Source organism: Lissotriton helveticus, chromosome 5_1 (assembly GCF_964261635.1).
Source record: "Lissotriton helveticus chromosome 5_1, aLisHel1.1, whole genome shotgun sequence".
Lineage (NCBI taxonomy): Eukaryota > Metazoa > Chordata > Amphibia > Caudata > Salamandridae > Lissotriton > Lissotriton helveticus.
Genome location: NC_136065.1, coordinates 859,773,763 through 859,789,169, shown reverse-complemented (window position 1 = coordinate 859,789,169; position 15,407 = coordinate 859,773,763). Strand labels below are relative to the sequence as shown.

At 46.3% G+C, this 15,407-nt stretch overlaps 1 long non-coding RNA gene across 1 annotated transcript; it reads right to left on the bottom strand.

Annotated features, from left to right (window-relative positions):
• Positions 1 to 399: 399 nt before the first annotated feature.
• On the bottom strand, positions 400 to 3,256 carry LOC144753424 (uncharacterized). The gene is made up of 2 exons (XR_013594354.1): positions 2,924 to 3,256; positions 400 to 664 (listed from the first exon to the last, which is right to left on the bottom strand). It is a non-coding gene; the product is annotated as an uncharacterized LOC144753424 (long non-coding RNA).
• Between the last annotated feature and the right edge of the window lie 12,151 nt (positions 3,257 to 15,407).

The window sequence follows — 15,407 nt, the reverse complement described above, 5'->3', positions numbered from 1 at the left end:
AAGTAGGCATCCAGAATGATGTTTGTCTAGTATTTTTGTAAACGTTAGTATACCACTACTAGTCTTGTGGGTATTCTTCTATCTCCTATGGAGTTATATACATATTACACAACTATGTAACTATGCACACGAAAATTGGATGTTGTTGGTACTGATAGGCAGGTTGGACCTTACTTACACCTCAGTCACAGAACTCTGAGGAACGCACAATTCACTGAACGTCAGCCTATATGGCCTGAGTCATTGGTCTATTGTTCAAATCACACTCCTGAACCCCAATACCAAGATGCCGAATGCTTTTAGGACACAAACCGTTACCTAAGAAACCCCCTTTTGCTCACTCACTCGTGTGAGTCTCTAAGACAACAGACACTGAAAATAAACTTCAGAGTCAAAGTGGTCATTCAAAAGCTTTATTTTGTTAGAAGTAAGTAAGTAACATCAATGTTTTTAAGTGCTTCCGTCCAATACGTTGAAGGGCCCACCAGAAAAAATCCAGAGTTAAAACAGGCATAATAAAGTAATCAACATTTGTACAGCTACTAGTGCACAATAGGGAAATGTGGCAACTATCGGAGACCTCTCACCAACGTATACTGGTCAGATATTCCTCTTTTTTTGTAAGCTATGGAAATGTCCGCTTCGTAGAAGGCAATCTTCTCACCTGCCGAAAAATAATGACAAAAGTGGTGCACGTTAGACAGTATTAAATACATTTATGCCAGTTTTATGCAGCCATGCTAAAAAGAAGTTGTAACCTGTAAGCAAACTCTATCCCACAATCCACATAGAAAACTTAAATACGGGCCCTTTTACTTTCCCACCTCTTCAGGTGTATGCATTGAACAATGATGTGTTGCCCCAGAGCGTCTTCTCGTACTGCGCAACAAGCTGCGAGTTAACACATGCGCAAAACTGGATACATTGATGTACAAAGGTTACATAGTTCACTTCCAATTTCCAAGGACTAGAGTAGCAGGACAGATGAGATGAGCTTGGGTACCATACCATAACAATGAATGCTAATAATATGTGTAGTGACTCTGCTGTACTATGCAATGTGGACTCATACTGATTACGTACGTTGGACTTAACTGTTTTGAAGAACTCCATTCTTGGTGAACAAGTACAAAGGGGGCTGTGCATCCATCTAAAAAGGCGTACTTATTTTTATAGGTGCAGAACCCTTACCATCGACCAGTGCCGACGGGGACAGCGGCGCAGCTTCAGCGCTCCCGGCGGGGACAGGAGGAACAGAGGCACCTACACCAGCAGCAGTGGGGGGGGAGCTAACAGCGGCGGGCGATGGTAAGTTACATTCAATAGTGATCTGCATTACTTGGTGGGAGGGGAAAACTTTCTCACTGTACTCTACTGGAAAATATATGATGTTACCTTTACTTGTCATTAGCATGCTAAGCATTACCACTACAGTAATGCAAGTGCCTGATAGCAGTCGGATGCATGGGTTGTTGTTAAAGCATGTAAAGGGGAAAACACAGCTGCCAGCGTGGTTGGGAGACACACCCAATACCGGTGGTTAGTGGATAGTCTCAGCAGCAGCGGTGTTTTGGGCAAACCCAAAGGCAAGGGAAGGAGGGGACGACTGGGTGCATGGGTCGTTGCTGGTGAAACACAAACCAAATAAGGTTTGTTGCGCGGTATAAAGTATTATAGTCTTTACTAGACATGTGCTACTAGCTGCCCCCTGTTAATTAATGTTACTTTGAGAGTGTTCCCGCCTTCCCGGAACAAAAGGAGATATGTAAAAGACAGGTGTTCGTTCTAATGTGTGTGACCGTTGAAGTACACCCATGCTAATAGGGCAGGCATAAAGCCGTGACAAAAAGTCCGAAAAATTAATAGAGGCTGTAGAATGTTCAAGATAGACGCAACACAATTTCTGGTACTCAGCTTGCTTGCTAGTGCTACTGTGCCGCCCACTATGTGTTGAATCAATGTTGTGTTCTTGATTTGCGGGGAGTTTGGATTAACAATTCTGTTTCTTTCTTTATAGTTACTCCTTCCCAAAAACCAACCAGGAAGGAGTTGGCAGTCCGGGCCCGGCAGCGGAAACTGCAGGCAATTGTAGAGGCCTACCGCCGGCTGGTGGATCAGGCCGAGGAGGAGGAGGAGGAGGCGGCGGCAGCAGCTGCTGCCTCTTCCAATGCCCCGGGCCCCAAGCCTGCAGGACTACGTCGCCGTGGTCAGGCAGCCGCCCGCCGCCGCATTGTTACATCTTCGGCGGCCCCCCCACAACAACAACAACAACAACATGCATGCAAGTGTAGGTGCCGTGATTTCAAAGCAAAGATTCTCCGCCGGGTAGCGAAGTTGGAGGAGGAGCGGAAGAAGCAGGAGGACGGTCTAGAGGAGCGTGTCAAGATACTGGTGGACAAACACCTGAAAGCCCGCCGGCTTTGAAATGGACCCTGTTTTTTGCCCCTTTTTTAATCCTTTTGTTGGTGGGTGGGATGTGGGAGTTGGGGTGTACATTTGGGTTGAAATTTGGTTGGGGTTAGGGGAGGGTAGGGACAGCTCTGGGTCAGGGGGTTACATTTGTTATATATTTTATTTTTCTATTATCATTATTAAAATATAAAAATAAAACAAAGATATTATTTTCACAAGAAAACATTTGAAGTTCATTTGTGTTTGTTGGGGGGGTGGAGGGGGGACTGTTTCACCAAATAATGTACGTTGTGCAACATGAACATGCACTACGAACGATAAATTAAGTACTGACTGCACCTGTAGTAGTAGGGTCACAAGTGCATAAATAATTTATATTATTAAATAACATGGGAAAATTGCCCATCACGTGAGTCTGAAGTTACTACTAGTATACTTTAATTCCATGCACATTTGCTCAGAGTCGGCTAAACAATCCTATGCAATGCATTGCATCATTCCTTTAACATACCTGTCCTAGTTGTCAGGGAAGAGGAGCTCGTCCTCAAACTCTGTGCGTTCAGACAGAAGTAGGTCATGTAACCCAGTAGTGAGGACGTCTTCTTCACACTCGCTTTCTTCATCCGGCGGTGATTCACGTACTTGATAGTCTGGTGGTATGAAGCGTTGATTCATTTTTATCATTGTCAGCCGCTCCACGCTTTTGGGGGAGAGACTAGTCCTTTTCGATGTGACAATGGCACCAGCAGCACTGAAAACCCGCTCAGAGGAGACACTGGCTACAGGACAAGCCAGATACTTTATCGCCAGCCTGCTCAGCACTGGCCACTGTCTCCTTCTTTCATACCAATAGACCAACGGGCTTTGCTCCATGAACACCTCTGTTGTGTCATCCAGATAGGCCTGAACCATCCGCTCAATGTTCATTGGTGCTCGGCTTTGCTGGTCCTCTTTTCCCTTTGCAACAGCAACGGACTTACCCATCCCTTTCTGTAGAAAAAAAGCAGTTATGCTTTTGGTTGGGTCTGCTGAATCAGATCGTGTAGGTGCTGCTTTTGGTACTGTTGGTGCCTGCTGGAAAGCAGACGCACTGCTCTCACGCTGTGAAGAACTTGCGTCAGGAGTACTTGGACTGGCCTGGGCTGGCAGTGGCAGGCCTTTAAGTAACAGCCGTTCAGTTTCTAACTCATTAGCTTCCGCAGCTATGGAAGTTTTGTACTTGTCAACATCCTCATCTGAAAATGGAATTACTTCGTTACTGCTGACAAATAATTTGTACCGTGGATCCAAGATTGTTGCAGTTATGTAATGTTCACCTGACACAATATTGTTGAGCCTTACATTTTCACACAAGCGGTTGACTAAGCCCTTGGCTAAGGTATATGCATCAACTTTTTGTTCGTCACCTTCGTATGTTTCACAGACCTCCTTCACCTGTTGCTCAAGCATGTACAACAATGGGATGGCTTGGCCCATAGTACAGTCCTCCCTGCTAACTGCACGTGTGAAGACCTCAAAGGGTTGTAGCATCTCTGTGATGCATTTAATGAGGTCCCACTGCCACATCTCAATGGTCAGGGCTTTAAGATTAACAGTAGGATCCCCTAATCTTCTTGACATGACATAAGCATTCAGTGGGATGTACTGCTCAAAGAGACGCTCAAGCATGAAATAAGTTGAGTTCCAACGTGTTGGGACCTCCTGTATCAGTGCTTTGACTGGCAACCTATGCTCTTGCTGAATGACCCGTAGCAGCTTCCGTCCTTTGAAAGAATGGTTAAAGTGCGTGCATATTCTTCTGCAGATGGCCATTATGTTGCTGACTTTGGCTTCATTTTTCAGAAAGTCTTGCACGACTAAGTTTATGCAGTGTGCCAAACAGGGTACCCTGAAATAATGTCCTTCTCTCATTGCCTTCACTACATTACTGCCATTGTCGGTGGAAACAAAACCAATCTTAAGGCCTCTTGGTTTCAGCCATTCAAAGACCTTGTCATTAAAGTCAGACAAAATGTTTTCAGCAGTATGACTTTTGTCCATACCAAACATGGCTATAGTTGCATGTCTGCGCGTATCATTAAAAATTCCAGCAACGTCACGGAGGCCTGAAGTTAACTTGTCTTTAACACCTGCAAAAGAGATCCAGTGTGCGGTGATGCACATGAAATCTGTAGCATCGCAACTGCTCCACATGTCTGTTGTCAGGTGGATACAATGGACAACACTCTGTTGTAAGGCTTTCCCAATCAATTCCAGCACATCGTGGTGTAGTGCTGGAACAGCCACTCGGGCAAAATAGTAGCGACTGGGAACGTTCCATTTTGGGCAGAGGGTTGCCACTAATTCCAGAAATCCAACAGCCTCAACAAATGAAAATGGGAGAAGGTCCAGTGCTAACATTTTCGCAAGTTTGGCATTGTATAAACGTGCTACTGGGTGGTTCCGCTCGTACTTTCCCTCCTGCCTTAACATGCTAGGAATGGTAAGCTGCTTTGCATGTCTTTGAGTTGTGCTAGACGGACCACCTTGCATCGCAGACTTTGCACTCCTTGGTGTTTCCAGCTGACTCTGGTGCCACTGAGAAGTTGCAGATGCGGAGGATGTGGTCTTTACCACTCCAGTGCTGGCGACAGGGGTCGATTGTGTACCACTCCTAGATAGAAGGTCATCGTCTCCCTCTTCTTCTACCTCCTGATCAACCATGAGTGGACCTTGTACCACTGTATCCCCACCAACACGAGTGCTAACATTTTTTAAGCTTGCAAGGTGGTTCTCCCACCTGATCACGTGTGTTTTTTTCAAATGGGTCGTTTGGCCTCCAGTCCCATAGTTTGTACCAAGCTTACCACGACTAACATTGGCATGACAAATGGTGCATACAGCAATGTTCTCCTGAACTGGGTGAACCGTAAAGAAGTCCCACACTGGGGAGGTAAACTTTTGTCTCCTGCCATAGGAAGAGGAGGACCCACTGCCAATGCCGGATGGACTGGAGGATTGTGGAATTTCACTATGGGACAGCTCAGTCCTAGTACTGCCACTACCTCCTTCTGTTGAAGTGGCGCTTCTGCTGGATGTCGGATGCTGCCGGGCCTTCGCTGTTGAAAAAATTGGAGCTGGTGTTACTGTGGGTGTTGAGTGTGTAGGAGTTATGCGTGGTACCTGCTCATCAGTCATTGCAGCATTTCTGGATAGGGTGAAAATGTTTGTCTCTACATCCTCTGCACCAGGAATAACGCTTGTGATGATGACAGTGTCAGACCCGTCTTTATCACCAGCAGTATCCTGCTCACCTACATCGACCTCCATAAGTTCAAGCCTGCCTGGAAACTTCCTTTTTCCTAGCATGGTCTTCTTGGGATGTCTCTCCTTTGAATGCGCAGATAGTTGTGGCTGCCAATCCGTATCAAGGTCATCGGAAGGGATGCTTTGCGAAGAACTCGATGCACTAACCCTCCTTTCCCTTGGTGAATTCAAAGGAAATAGATCACCTACAGAAGTGGCTTCCTCTTCTTCTTGCTCGGAAGGAGGCTCTACTTCCTGAACTGCCCCGACTTCGGGAGGAACAACTACTACTATTTGGTGCGGAGATGGTGGTTGTTGTTCTTGAGGAAGTACTATTGCGGGCTGGGGTTTTTCAACAACAACTGTTGCGGGCGGTGGTTGTGGTTGTTCAACAACTGTTGCGGGAAGTGGTTGTGGTTGTGGGTGAACAACTCCTATTGCGGGCGGTGGTTGTGGTTGTTGAACATCTACTGCTGGCGGTGGTTGTTGAGCACTTCCATCTTGCGTGGATTGTGTACTACTTTGAGACAGCGATAAGTTTAGTTCTGGCTCAGTATCACTGCTCGCAAGCAGAAGGCTGGCTACCTCTTCGACCCTCATCATGTGCTTGGCCCTGGGATGCTGGCTTGCCCCCACTAATGCAGATGTGCTGGTCCCAGCTTGCACCCCAGACCCCGCTGCTGCAGGCGTACCTTTTGGGGTGCCAAAAAAGGTTTTGGGGTCCATACCAGACTTAAGTGACACTTCCTTCTGCTGTTCCTTCTTCGCAGCAACTTTCTTTGTGGGGGAGGACCTGGTAGCTTTCTTAGGGCCCATCTTCTTCTGATGTCAGTCAGCTCACAGCAGCACAAATTGCAGAGATGTCTGGTCAGATGAGTCACACACCACACGTGGCGTACAACTGAAGGACGTCCGTCTGGCGGTAGAACGAGCGATGGATGAAAAAACAACCAGCACCTCCTCAGTCTTTTTTGTGCACCTACAAGTAAAGAAGGCAGAACAACATCAGTCAAACAAGCAGTAAGGCAACATGAACAATTGAAAGACACACAGGTCAATGTATAAAAGACAAAACAGAAGACTAATAATACCAGTCCAGCAGCACCACAGCTCAAAGGCCACATGAAGTCCAGAAAGAACCAATAAAGTCAAGCAGGCCTATAGATACCAATATGGACAGAAAAACGAGGATGCCTGCTGCACATGACAGGTTAATGTGCAAGGAATAAATAGCCCATGGCTAAGACAGAGGTTGTAAACATAACACCGCAAAAACACATACAAAGAAACCCCTGCCCAGGCTCCCAAAACAACAACCAAATGACAAATTCTGTTTTTTTGGGTGCACAAGAAAGACCTGCAACATTTTTGAGAAACTTTTATGCAACTCGGGACATATTGTCCGCGAGAATGCTAAATCGGCATGTTCGGCAGCGCGAACGGAATAAAAAGTCGTGTTCGCGTTCCCGAGCAAGTACATTGAGTGCGCGAACACGACAAAAAATGTAAGTTCACGTGCTCACATGGTGCGAAGTTACCAAAACTACCCAAGCTGTATTCCTAGGGTTACCTAATGGCAGAAATTGACAGAGTATTTAAAGTTTAAACACACCCAAAACCAGAAATACCCCACACATAAAAATAAGATTTTCTATATCAATCCAAGCCATCCATGATTTTCACATTAAGGGTACACCACAAAAACAGTTGATTAACTTTCATGACCCTATGAGTAGTACCTATGGCCTACTGCCAGAGTAGGCCACAAGGTTGGAGGCCTATGCCTATGGCAAAAGCACAAAGGAAGGACACACAAAATGGCCGCCGACATAGGGCCTGGCCACCAACAACAACATGGCAAAATCACAAAGGATGTATACACAAAATGGCCTCCACCACATGGCCTGGCCACCAACAACAACATGGCAAAATATATCACAAATGAAGCATACACAAAATGGCCGCCACCACATGGCCTGGCCACCAACAACAACATGGCAAAATCACAAAGGATGTATATACAAAATGGCCTCCACCACATGGCCTGGCCACCAACAACAACATGGCAAAATATATCACAAAGGAAGCATACACAAAATGGCCGCCACCACATGGCCTGGCCACCAACAACAACATGGCAAAATCACAAAGGATGTATATACAAAATGGCCTCCACCACATGGCCTGGCCACCAACAACAACATGGCAAAATAAATCACAAAGGAAGCATACACAAAAAGATCACCACCATAGGGCCTGGCCACCAACAACAACATGGACAACTTTACAAAATGGCCTCCACCACATGGCCTGGCCACCAACAACAACATGGCAAAATAAATCACAAAGGAAGCATACACAAAATGGCCGCCACCACATGGCCTGGCCACCAACAACAACATGACAAGAAAGAGAAGACAGACAATAATGCCTATGGCAAAGGGACAATGCTTTGCTTCAGAAAATGGACACACCACACCACCGCCCAAATTGGTCACCCCACCCCAAAAAAAAAAAAAAAATAACAGAGGAGAGAAAATGGAAGTGGTCCATGCTCCAAAAAGAGAAAACTACTACCAAAATGAGAACATAACATAAATGAGGAATTTTTAGGTGCACAAGAAAGACCTGCAACATTTTTGAGAAACTTTTATGCAACTCGGGACATATTGTCCGCGAGAATGCTAAATCGGCATGTTCGGCAGCGCGAACGGAATAAAAAGTCGTGTTCGCGTTCCCGAGCAAGTACATTGAGTGCGCGAACAAGACAAAAAATGTAAGTTCACGTGCTCACATGGTGCGAAGTTACCAAAACTACCCAAGCTGTATTCCTAGGGTTACCTAATGGCAGAAATTGACAGAGTATTTAAAGTTTAAACACACCCAAAACCAGAAATACCCCACACATAAAAATAAGATTTTCTATATCAATCCAAGCCATCCATGATTTTCACATTAAGGGTACACCACAAAAACAGTTGATTAACTTTCATGACCCTATGAGTAGTACCTATGGCCTACTGCCAGAGTAGGCCACAAGGTTGGAGGCCTATGGCAAGAGCAAAGTGGCTGGAAACATTAAATGGCCGCCAACACATGGCCAGGCCAACCACAGAAAGTTAATACAATGAACTCATGCATGCCTACACACTAACTACATGGGGTACTAGGGTCAGATATTGGCTTAAAAATTAGAAACATTTTAAATTCCACAAAATGCAATGTTAGAAAAAAATTACAATTTGGGACCTCATGAAAGTACAGGCCTCCATCAATAATTTCATTCCAGGATTGAATACTGTTGTTAAAAAAAAAATCAAATCAAACAAGCACAAGTCTACATCACTCATACATTACACAAACTTACTTGAAAAAGAGAATTCCAATTCAAAAAGTCCTCATTAAATCCAAGGTAAATCAGTAATGCAGCCAACACAGACAGAAAGTGATCCTTCCAGCTCAAAATCCAAAGGAAAGTGAGCACCACATGGACAAAGCACTGGGAGGAGCCTGGTGGACAGGAACAGGAAGTTGTAAACTCAAGAGCCCTTCCTCCTTACTCTGCAAAACAAGAGTAGAAACAAAAAGAGGGGTCCTTCCCCCCTAAAAATAAAGCCAAAGGTACAACTTTAAGGTTTTTTGCTTTTTTTTCCTAACCAAAATGGTAATTTATTATGGTTTTAACATGCTCGCGAGTTATTCTGAGCAAGAATGCAGTTTCTGCGTGTTCGGCAACTCGATCTTACCAAAAAGCATCCTCGCGCATCCTTATGACGCTATCTCGCATCAAAATGACGTTATCGCGTTCGCACAGTCGCACGGGACTGTGCGAGAGTGTTTCCAAACATGGTGGCACAAGCGACCAGGAAAAAACGAACGCAGAACGAAGGTAAGCCATTGCCGCGCACGCGATAATGTTATTCAGCGCGCGAGAACTACGCTACGCACCGGATCGCGGAGTTATCGACAGCTACGCGTTCTCCGCGGAACGCGGAGCTGCCGAAACTCCGCAAGCTCCGCGAACGGAGCGTAGTTCTTCGCCCAGGGTTAGTCTGTGGGGGATCCTGAGTGGATGGAGTTCATCAGGCGAATGGTCTCTTCTGTGGTGATTGGGTTCCATTCGAGAAGGATATTCGGAGGAGGTAACGGTTCGGAGGTGAGTGGGGTGGACTGGTTAACAGGTTGGTTGTCAAAGCTGTTATGGATGTCGGCGATTTTGTCATGAAAGAATGAGGCAAGGGAGTCGCAGAGGACTGGAGAGGGGGGGATGTCGTTAGAGCTGGCGGTGGGGTTGGTGAATTCTTTGATGATGTTGAAAAGTTCCTTGCTGTTGTGGGCGTTGTTGTCTAGTCAGTCTTTGAGTGCTGATTTCTTGGCTGTCCGGATTAGTTGGTGGTGTTTGCGGGTGGCGTTTTTGAAGGCGGCTTGGGTGATAGTGTTTGGGTCTGTTTTCCAAGTTCTCTCAAGAGAACGACAGAGCTTCTTGGATTTCTTAAGGTCGTCGTTGAACCAGGGGGCGTTCTTGCTTCCTTGCTTGATTTGATGTTTTTTCAAAGGTGCTAATTTGTCGGCGGTTTGGGTTAACCATTGTGTGAGGTTGATGGCGGCTTGGTTAGGGTTTGTTGAATAGGCAGGGGGATTTTGACGAAGCGATGTTGAGATCTGGTCGATGGTGATTTTGTTCCAATTTATTCGCAGAGTTGGTTGAGGGTGGTTGTGGATCGAGGTCTTATTGTAAATAAAGTGGATGCAGCTGTGGTCCGTCCAGTGGAGGGGTGTGGTATGAGTGAAGGAGATATGCTTGCTGGAAGTGAAGATGGGGTCGAGTGTGTGTCCTGCATAGTGTGTGGGGGTGTTAACAAGTTGTTTGAGTCCGAGATTGGCGAGATTGGCCAGAAGTGTGGTGGTGTTACTGTCGTTGCTCTTTTCCAGATGGAAATTGATGTCTCCCAGTAGAATGTATTCTTCCGAAGGGAGGGCGTGTGGGGTGATAAAGTCAGTGATGTCTTCGCTGAATTTTGTACGGGGTCCTGGTGGCCTGTAGAGGAGGGTGCCCCTAAGTGTTGTCTTGGGGTCGGTGTGGATCTGGAAGTGAAGGTGTTCGGCGATAGCGAGGTTGTCATCTGAGCTGGTTGAGACGCGGATGGTGTTCTTGTGGACGATGGCGATGCCTCCTCCTGTTTGGATGGGGCGGTCCTTACGGATGATCTTGTAGCTGTCCGGGATGGCTATGGTGATGTCTGGAGCTGAAGAGGCATTCATCCAGGTTTCTGTTAGGAAGGCGATGTCCGGAGAAATGGTGTCGAGTAGATTCCAAAGGTCGATGGCGTGTTTGTGAGCCGAGCGGGTGTTGAGAAGGATGCATTTGAGGTGGTTGGTGTTGGCTCTCTTTTTTGTGTTTGTGGATTTGGTTTGGGACTTGACGCAGGTGAATTTGCAGGAGTGGCAGGTGAAGGGTCCATGGGTGTGTCCTGGTGCTGCTTGGGCGCAGTTATTGAGTCGGCCGGGGTTGAGTGCTAGGAGGGAGGAGGCGTCGTATGTAATGCGGGGAGGATGGGTGAAGCGGGGACCAGGGGGTCTGGCGCTGGGCGCGGTCCAGGCGCGGACGGACGTAGACGGGCTCGCCTTTGGCGCACCTTCGGCGCGGCCGCAGCGCGTGGCCACTGCACGTAGGTGCATCTGTCTAAAATGGATAGTGGAGGGGGCGGAGTGTGGGAGGGTCAGCTGGGAGGCGGTAGCGGGGAGGAGAGGCGGGGCGAGAGAAAGCACAACAACAACAAGATGGTGGCACCCAGAGGAAAGCAAGTCGGAGTGCAAGCAGTGCCAATTACACACCTATAATCACGAAATGCAAGCGCAGGCAATCAGAATGACTCAACAATGTTGCGCCGTTAAAAGGCAGACTGGAATGGAACAATGAGTACTGTAGTCCATAGGAGGCGTTTAACTTCCCATGCCACGGGTGCAGTTTCTACACCATATTCCATGGTCTTTTAGAAAAGGTAAAGGCACCAATCAGACATTAGAATTTTTGTACATGTTTTAAGGGTCAGAGCATACACATCGAGCCTTGAATAGCAGTGCCCCAGTGTTCAGAGTCTACAAATCAGCAATATTATTCAGCAAAAGAATGGGGGATACCACGCAAAAAGAGGCATTTCTTTTACAAAGAGGCATCCTATATTTCTGCCATCAACAACAGAATGAGTGTAATGGAGGAGGCAGTGGTGGAAGCTTTAAAAATCATTCTATAGTCCTGTAATTGCTCAACTATCCTCTCTAAGGTAGGAGACATACCAAAGGATATTCAATCAATATTAACAGACTGCAAGCGGGGTGTAACACGCCATTGAAAAATCGCTAAGCAAGTCATCTACTGCTAAAAATCCTCACAGCATCTCTCTGAAGCCAAACTCAGCGATAAAGAATGATTTTGACCGATCAGAACTGGTCCTGCTGAAACAAAGGAAGTAGATCATGACAAAGCCTGAGGCACTAAGGGAGGTGTTACGAGTACGGCGGTCCTGGGCCCTCCATCCTCTCAGTAGTGGTCTGACTACCGCCATCCCTGTGGGTCCAACCGCCATATTCCGAGTCTCGGTAACGACGCCAAAACCTCCTGTGAATCTGGGCAAATCACTTAATCTCCCCGTGCCTATAAAATGTAACGTAACTGGAAAATATGTAAAGCGCTCTGATACCTGATTCGGTGCGGGTCTAGTTCGCGCTATATAAAACTCTGCAAAAAAAAAAAAAATGTTGAAAGGGGCAAGAATATGCTGGTGATGTCGATGCCAACACTGTCAAGCATATTCCAAGTTGCATTTCCATCGCCCATTTCATGGCGGTGAGCCAGCCATGAAAAGGGTGGAGGACATGCAAGTAACAGGCCTTAACAGGGCTTCAAGGTGAATTTGCCCATTGGACGCATGCGGGGGACAGATGTGCCCCATATATTTGCACTTTTGTTTCTGCACTGTGTCATGGTGGCGGTCTGCTTATTAGGCTCTTCCGCCCACCCTGGTTTCAACTCAAAATCTGGAGGGCTGGTGCTCCACGGGCTTGGTGGTCCTTCTGGGAGAGCAGTGGTGGAGGTCCTACAGGAGGACCGCAAAACTCATAATTGGCCCCTATGTCTGTTCTATCATCGACTAAACTAAATAGCAGCTCAAAAATAAGATTACAAAAATACCAAGGGGAAATCATATAAGCAAGCAAAGAAAAGTAATTCAGAGGTTGTTGAACCACCAACATATTCCTCAGGAAGAGTGCCTGGAAGAGTGCAAAAGAGGCTTTTGTGAGCACCAATTCCGACTTCAATGTGGCAAGTCCTTTATGATGCACACTCAAATACAGCCCTAGAGTTTTTAAGGAAGAAGGCCCACGGAGCAAATCTCCTAAACCAAATAAACCACATTCATATGTTTCTGGTCTGGCCATAGGCTCTGCTCAACTGTCAGTGCGCCTGCTGACAGCTTCTCTGCCTCCGCGCCCTCATCTATAATACGGCAGGGGGCTCAGAGGGAAAGAGATTCCCTCATTTGCAAGGGCCCACACTCCATGCAAATGAGGGAACACCCTATGGTGATAGTGCTGGTGCTATATGTACGCCAGCGCTATCTGTATTACAGAAAGGGACGCACAAGTGGCTGCTGCCCTTTCTGTAATACCAAAGTACCCCGGGTCACGCAACACAGGGGCACATGCCTGTTGAGCCCCCAGGGCACTTTCCATAATATAGCCCCTGGATCTCTACATTCCTTCCATTTAATGTTCAAGCATGCAATATTATTATAAGCAAATTACAGTATACAAGGTTGAAGAGAGACTCCTTGACTTTTTATATGTTTAATGTGTACCTTCTTCCTGATGACATAAGCATCAGGTGTAATCTACTTATAGAACTAGATTCTGCTATAATCAACACAAGACAAACATCAAAAGAACATGACAGGGAAATAAAAGGAGAATTAAAACACATCTAATACTCGCTGCAGTGATTTTAATATCAAACCGCAAACATTGATGCAAGAGCTGGAATTATGTAATGAGGAGTTTGCAAGAGAGGTCTTTAGGAGCACAGGACTAGGTCATCTCTTCCACCATGCTGTGCCCTCCACACCCTCAATGGATGTACTCTGTCAGATGCACCAGCAAAGAAAACCTTTAGAGCTGGCAATTGTGCCAGCTTAATTACTACATACTGTTAAGCATACAGACATGGCACATTGTTGCTGATGTGATCATTGACAGGAGGCTCTCAAGTGGAATGCTCTAATAGCCCTCCCTCTGGTTATTCGAGTTGTTAAATTCCCTCACCATTCTTAGAGAACCTCAGCAGTGTCTTGGATGTATAACTCGAGTTCGGTGTATTTAGTATTCAGCAGTGGTTTATAATGCTTTAGCATGTTATGCATCCCAGATAAATAATGGACCACCTTCAGCGCATGATCAATTCTCAAGACATGACATGTTACTAATTACTAACATGTATTTCTGAAATGCATACAAAGGGCTCACTGCATGGAACTGACAGCATGAAGCACTCTGAATTAAAATGTCATGCATGAATATCTACCTGTACAATTTATCTTCTGAGTTGCCAGTGAAAGAAAATGAGTCATCTTTGACAAAGCAGTGAACCACTTGTCCTTATATGATAGGATACTTCATTAATAACTGGCATGTCATCAAACAAAAACTTAAATGCAATCATTGTTCTTTCAATAGGATTGCTACATTACCGAGAGTGAGTCTGAGCTTACCTTGACACCAGTAATCCTGAATGTCAAATATATAATAGATTTGGGCCATGCCGTTCTCGGATTTGCCTTCCATCTTGTCCTTCAGGCAAATTTGAGACCATGAGCCACATGTTGCTAAGTCACCACATTCCTCTCAGTAATGTGGAAATTCAATTTGAACTCTGCTGCCTTGCCTACAAAGCTATGCACCAGGAAAATACTCTATTTTTATTAGATGTGCTATCAATTTGAAGAGATCTGAAAGGCCTTGGAGTAGAAATTCCTTCTCACTTCAGTTATGGAACTCAGAACACCTACACAAAAGTAATTATTAAAACAAATTCTTCGGGATGTGGATGTGATGTGGACCCATGTAGAAGCATCCTTGTTGTGACACATGGTCGTGGAGGCCCTCCACTTCCAGAACCAAGTGAGGTCTTCAAGCCAAGCCCTCAAAACTACTGTGCTAACTCCAGGAACTGCTATGTGATGAGTAGATACCGGCTAACTGTTCCCAACAGCCTGGATAGGGTGCAGTGAAGCCCCAAGAGAGTCCTTCCCTCTCCCTTGACAGGCGTGCTCCAATATGGCTGCAGCGGTATTGCCCATCGACGGAGAGCTAGCCGGCTTTCTGTCTACACCAGAGACAGCTGAGGGATGGAGCATGGCCTGCTGAGAGGAGGCCCCAGAAAACTAGTGAGGCAGGAGAGACCTGAGCACCCAGAGAGGAACTGGGTGAGTCTCGAGAGAAGAGAGTGATGGGCAGAAGCCCTTCTGAGTGACTTATGGGGCCATATTTGGAAAGTGCGCCGGGGGTGCAATGGGCAAGTGCGCCCAATTTGCACGCCCTCGGGGAACTTTGGTATTACAGAAAGGGCGGCAGACATTAGTGCAGCCCTTTCTGTAATACAGATAGCTCTGGTGAACTTATAACATCAGTGCTAACACCAGAGGGTGTTCCCTCAT